This window comes from Lepisma saccharinum, chromosome 26, assembly GCF_977018435.1.
Source record: "Lepisma saccharinum chromosome 26, izLepSacc3.1, whole genome shotgun sequence".
NCBI lineage: Eukaryota > Metazoa > Arthropoda > Insecta > Zygentoma > Lepismatidae > Lepisma > Lepisma saccharinum.
Genome location: NC_139254.1, coordinates 24,848,827 through 24,855,340, shown reverse-complemented (window position 1 = coordinate 24,855,340; position 6,514 = coordinate 24,848,827).

Genomic DNA, 6,514 nt, shown 5'->3' with positions numbered 1-6,514 from the left:
CATGGAAGGATTGCTGGAATTCGTTTTGTGTAACGCTGTTTAAAATCCATGTCGTAGCCTTTTTGATTGTTGGTACATCATAAAAGTAGGAGCCTTTCAGTGCAGATTTTGGTTTAGAAAATAAAAAAATAATCACACGGAGCCAGATCCGGTGAGTGGGCAGAGTGTGACAACACACAGAGTCGATTTAGGGCCAAAAAGTTCTTCGCAATCACAGTCTTGTGACTTGGGGCACTGTCATGAAGCAGATGCCAGCAGCCATCATCCCGATACTCAGACCTCACGCGTGTTATTCCTTGCATCAAACGTTTCAGTACCTCAAGATAAAATGCAGCAGTAACAGTCTGTCTGAAATTTCAGTCTTCAGTAATGATTGTCCTCACTTTCTCAATCAATTTTGGTGTTCTCACCATCCCTGCTACACCTGGATGCTTGTTGTGTTCAATTGGCTCCCATCCTTCACTGAATCGCCTGAGACATTCAAATACACACGTACAGGAAGAACAATTGTCCTTATAGAATTGCTACAACATGTGAAATGTTTCTGCAGCAGTTTTACCCAAGAGCGCACAAAACTTGATGTTTTTTCTTTGTTCCATGTTGAAATCACGATGCACTTTCACGACACGTCCCGCATTCAACAATGCCACAAGCGGCAATGTTGCTCAAGGTCAACGAGCTCTGCGTCGATTGTTCATGAGATACCCGTTACTTGTTTGCACCACAGAATGCTTGCACAGTAGTGCCACCTACAGAGCAAAAAAATCAGTCTCGATTTCAAATTGCCACACTGTGTGTGTTTTAAATCAATTACTTTTACGGAGTCAGATGTACATAATATCTCAGATATTTGTTTTGAATGAATGCTCAATATATGGTCACGTTCGTGCTAGAGGCTTGTCTACATTGAGTGTGTAGGCAAAGCTAGTGTCAGCAGTCGCTCTAGGATGCTCAAAGCTTGTGTTTGAAACCGTTAGTTTCAGTCCAGGTAACGGCATTGTTTTGACCTTTGATTTTTTTAATTCAAAATGTCATATGCTGGATAGTTAATGTGGTGTTTTTTTTCTGATTGTCTTTCATTATGGTGTGCTGAATGCTTTCAACATTTAGAAAACACATGTATCACTTGTTTGATTTTTACTCATAATGGTGGGGTTACTAAATGATAACATTGTGGAGATACAGTAACAACAGGCTTTTCCCTGTTACTTTCAACAAGAATTACTTCATTCATTCTATTTCTCATTATTGCATGTAAAGCAAGAAAATTAAATTGTAAATGCATTTATCATCATTTGCATGGTTTATTGATTTCTATTTCTTATTATTTACATTTCTATATTATTTTAGATGTAATTTTAATAATAATAATGAATGGCCATTTCATGAAACATTTTGTGCCTGTTCAGTACCTCAGTTTCATTGAGTCTATGATCACATATTATAAGAAACGTTCCTGCAAACAATTTATTAGAAGTAAACCTATAAGATTTGGTTACAAAGACTGGTGCTTGAATACTTTCCGTGGATATCTAATTCATTTTGACATCTATCCAGGCAAGTGTATAACAAGATTCCCAGCTTGAATTTTCATGGAAAATCACTCAATACTACGTATATGACATTTCATGTTCCACCTAAGGAAGCTTGGCCACCCAATACAACACAAAGACAAGTTTTGAAAGGTGTGAGGTATGCTGGTCATGCACCTGTAGTGTTCGTATTGGGTATGTCAAATATGGTGTTGAACTTTGAGTTCCATGTTTCATACATTTCCATGACATGAATATTCAGTAATATAGAGTAATCATTATGTACTAAATAGTTACCTGAGCATGTGTAGCTCAGAGAATGTGAGATTAATGTACATCAGATCTATGATGTTTGTATTTAAAAAAATAATCATATTTTTCAAGTAATTCAAAAAATTTCAAGTTTTCAAAAAATAATCAATTTGTAGGGCTGAATGTATAGTGTTACCATGGTAATGGGTCATAATTTAAAAAGAGATAACGAGAATTTTCTAAAAATGATTAAAAATTGCTTACTAGTCCATAACAATTGATATGAGACTACAAATAATAAAAAAATTGAAACAAAATAATTCATGCATTTAAGGGTTAAGAAATATTCATTCATACATTACTGAAATTCACATTCTATGTCAATGAAGTAGAAACATTCCCTAATTGGCAAGATTTTACTGGACAGGAAGATGTGCAGCATTTTCTGTTTGCCTCATGAACTTCACATGGTCTTTGAAAACAACAGTAAGAAAAAGTCCGTAATTAAATTAAGTCAGTCCTGAAACTTTCCTGGCAACAAATGATGAATATCGGGCTATCAACGTAAAACTGAAGTCTCTTAAAACTGGCACGCAGAAACATGTAGCCCATTTCCTGTAGATACATTATGTTCTAACAGCTGCAGCATCTAATTGGCAAGATGTTACTGGACAGGAAGATGTGCAGTGTTTTCTGTTTGCCTCATAAACTTCACATGGTCTTTGAAAACAACAGTAAGAAAAAGTCCGTAATTAAATTAAGTCAGTCCTGAAACTTTCCTGGCAACAAATGATGAATATCGGGCTATCAACGTAAAACTGAAGTCTCTTAAAACTGGCACGCAGAAACATGTAGCCCATTTCCTGTAGATACATTATGTTCTAACAGCTGCAGCATCTAATTGGCAAGATGTTACTGGACAGGAAGATGTGCAGTGTTTTCTGTTTGCCTCATAAACTTCACATGGTCTTTGAAAACAACAGTAAGAAAAAGTCCGTAATTGAATTAAGTAAGTCCTGAAGCTTTCCTGGCAACAAATGATGAATATCGGGCTATCAACGTAAAACTGAAGTCTCTTAAAACTGGCACGCAGAAACATGTAGCCCATTTCCTGTAGATACATTATGTTCTAACAGCTGCAGCATCTAATGCAATTCAATCACTTGGTAGAGAATTTTCCACTACTCTGATGAAACAATAATGACAGTAGTCAGTGGCAGAACACATTAACAATGTTGTTCATTGTTCATAAGCTATGTATGGTCTGACCAGCAAGGAATTATTTTTACAAGAACAATAGTTAGATACACTTTCTGGAATTAAATTTGTTTTCATCATATCATTTTGTTCACAAATTTAAAAATTACAATATGTATGTTAAGAAGACCCTGGTTTACATGTCAATATGGTAAAAAGTGTACAAGAGTTATGGCATTTTGTGCAGTAAACTCTGGTTTTTCTTTAATAAATTATTGCAAATTTATGTATTTTTCTGCTTTTACATAACTTTCCTGACACTTTGGTTAATCGCAATGATCTGAATGAATGGTGATGAGATGGGCGAAAGATGATAAAAAGAAAAAATAAATAGAACATCACCCCACTTATGTCATTTCCACCATGTATTTAACCACAGAAGCATCCCCCCGGCTATCCACAGGACTGGAGCAAACATACCCCCACCTAACAATATCCTTCAAGGGTTGATAGGATGAAATCAACAAAAGGGCTCGCAAAGCAACAGCCACACTCAGGAGTCAAATCTGCTAACCTCGGTGGTGAGTAGGGTTGATACGGATGTGAGTCTATCTCAGGGCCGCCACTAGGGATGTGCGACACTTGCACAGGGACTCACGCTTCTAAATCAGTAATTCATTAATTTCTTGTGCGTGCAACCTAGACTGCATTCAAATAGAGGGAAGGAGAGAAAGAATAACATAATTTCTGTGAAACTCAAAATTCCACCATAACAAAGTTGAATTTCTCCTAACAGAACTGTGTGTCCATTCTTGCCAAGTCATCAGTCAGAATTCGCCTACAAGAACGGCAACGTGAGTGTGTCATATTTATTGCTCGACAGAGGAAAGGCGCCATAAAATGGTTATTTGTGTACACTTGAAGCCGAGAGAGAAAACAAATTTGAGAGTTCCGCTTCGCGTTATTATGAAAATAATAGTCTGCATAAAGATCCTGAAAGACCACTGTGTTCTTTTCAAGCTCTTGTGTTTACAACAGCAGAAAGGTTTCTCTGATGGCAAGATGAAACTGCCTTCCCGAGTGTCTGATACTACAGTAGTGCAAATCACGTAACGTTCTTGTTTTAGAAAGTAATGAGTATGGGTGCGGATTTGTAGGCACTAAACCCTCCAAAAACAAGTAGGCAAATGGGCACTACAGTTATAAAAAAAATGATTTTTCTGTTCTTTTGGGCTGATCGTAACAACTAAGGGTGTGCGGGATCCTGAAAAGTCGGGAAATACCGAATGGTAATTTTTAAAAGTTGTTAATTCTCGATGTTTTCTGCATTGCAAGTGTCTGGAAATTATCGGAAATTGTTTGTTTTTATTCCAGAAATGCAAAAACAATCACGTAAGTTGAAAATGACGTGTAGAATTCGAGATTTTCAGAGCTTCGGGAAATTTCGAAAGTTTTCCGTCCCGAATGTCGGGATTAAAAAAATTCTGTCTCACACATCCCTAGTAACAACGATGGTAGATTAAATTAGAAAAGGTTACATTTAATCATACCTGTTAGTGTGAAGAGGGCTCCCGCATAGCATAGTGGTTGGGTGCAAGTGGGCCCTGTCCCGGTGGGAACCCCCTAAATTTTGGTGTTGATCCAGCATCGTGAGGACATTGAGGAGCTACAGTGCTTTTCACGGTCGAGTAGTCCGTAGAGTGGCGGCTAGCGAGCTGGGCAGTGTGAGCGCGTCTGCCGGCATTTAGACCCACAGCTTTACGTTGACCTTGGCACTGGACGCGTCAGTGCTTCAGTATCCAGATAGCTGGTGTCCAGTTTGTGAAGTGTTGAGTTGTTAACAAGTATTTTACATTCTTTTGTTTAATTTACATATTACTGGTGCTTTTCTGCGGTCTTAATAATGCCACGCCATACGTACAATTTATAACAACGCATTTTTATGTACGACTCTTACGTCATTACGAATTCTTGTAGGGAAGGTAGAAGGCGTTTTGCAGCAGAATTTCCAAATGTCTCCTGTTCCACAGAGAGATAGTGTTCGAAAACTTGTGAACAAATTTAGGGGAACTGTCTGTTCTTGATAAGAAGCGAAGGGTCAAACGGCACGACTTTGGATTGATTGATTTAGTTTATTTTACTTCGCGTTTTGTGCCTCTTGGCTAATTTGCGAAGATGGGGATGAGTGATGAAATGATGAAATTGATGAATGAACATTCACAAACAACCAAGCCCGACCGGGATTCGAACCCGGGACCCTTGGCGTCGCAGCGCGATGTGAATAACCACTCGGCCACAGGGTCGGGCGGCACGACGTTGGAGTACGATTGCAATATCTAGGGTTGAGCAGTTATATTTTTGCACCGATACCATTGTTTTTGGGTCGCTAGAGGCGCGGCCAAAACCAATTGTCTTTTTATATTTCAAAGTTTCGTTCACCTTTTCCAACTTACCTTTGGTTTTGAAAAAAAGTGAAAAATAGTTGTGCATTTGTTAAATGAACCTGACTCGCGGTCAAGTATCTTGCAAATCAAGGGTAACGTGAAATTATCCACTATAGGAGTTCGCTGCTTCTGTTTAGTTCTCTTCGAAGTGTACACTGGCAAACTTTAAAAAAAGGTCTCCCTCCTCATAGTTAGATTGGAAGGTAGTTGGAAACACTTCATTACTCCTGTATTGGATAAGAAAGTGGGGGAAGGCAGTTGCAGACAAGGCCATCTCTACCTTATGAGCACCTAAACTTGTTTCCGGAAAGCTTTCTGTTGGAGTCTTATCAGGCATGATCTGGGCAGTTTGTGGAAGATTTTTTGTGTTCCTACCCCCCTCTCTCTCTGTGTGTGTGTGTGTGTGCATGCACGCGCACGCCGACACCCGTTTCTTTTTAAGTTTGGCGTATGTTTATTGCATCGACTAATTGCTGTTATGGCTGGGAATGAACCAGGTTAGCAATGGGCAAATAAAAAAGTATAAAAAATACCAAAATTCCTGGCATGAGTAGTTAGCAGTAGTAAAGGTTAGGTAAAGTTCCTCGTGCGTATAGCAACGTGCCATGAAGGCACATTTAGGGGGTGTGGTAGTAGGGCACCGCATATTCTCGAGCTCAGCCATTTTGGAGGTGATACGATCAGCACCACGCTCCAGCCGCCTTTTTTTCGCCAGGGGTGTAGTAGAAATGAGAAAATAGAAATGTTTTGCATTCTGCGTATGTGACAGTATTCTTTGGATATTGTCCCTGAAATATCTGTTAACATCCTAACCCGCAGTTTTTTCAGGATAAACTAGTTGAAGACCACGAGTGGTTCCTGAGAAGTAATGAACATATCAGAGAATGCTCACTAGTTTAGCTCACGTTTCTTGGGGGGAGGGGGGAGAATGATATAGCTACAAATGTATTCTACGAATGCTTACGTCATTGTGACAATGGAGTATATTTTGCAGACTAACGAGGATCTGGCGTCTAGATACAAGGCCAGTATAATGGTCTGTATCCTACGTTTGTGATTGCCTTTCACAAATTTCGTCTTAACACACCT